The sequence below is a fragment of the Podarcis liolepis genome (genome assembly GCF_965112155.1).
Source record: "Podarcis liolepis genome assembly, chromosome: 7".
Lineage (NCBI taxonomy): Eukaryota > Metazoa > Chordata > Lepidosauria > Squamata > Lacertidae > Podarcis > Podarcis liolepis.
Window position 1 is genome coordinate 54,615,880 of NC_139561.1, and position 423 is coordinate 54,616,302.

Genomic DNA, 423 nt, shown 5'->3' on the forward strand with positions numbered 1-423 from the left:
GCAGGTTTTGAATGGTTACAGAAACCTGTTTGATTAGCGGCAACAGTGCATAAAAAGAAACGTTAGTGCACCATGGAAGCTCTTCTAAAAGTATTTTCTCTATCCTAAGAGATCCTCATTTGAATGCTGCTTATGACTTGTGTCTCTTGAGAGTTATTTCTTTAATTTTTATCAGTTTAGTGCCAGTTTGCACTATTGTTTTCTACCACAGTGGGGTTTAGGGGTTGCAGCTTAATAGGACTCATACTTGTGGATGACAGCAACATATTTTACATCTAACACACACACCCCCACACACAGTCAGAATATACAAAGCTAAAAGAAATCAGATAAACAAATTTTCTGATATGTGAAAAACTTCAGTTTAAGAACTGTAGGAAAGACCAAAACACATTTACAAGTTGCCATTTTTTTCCAGAACAG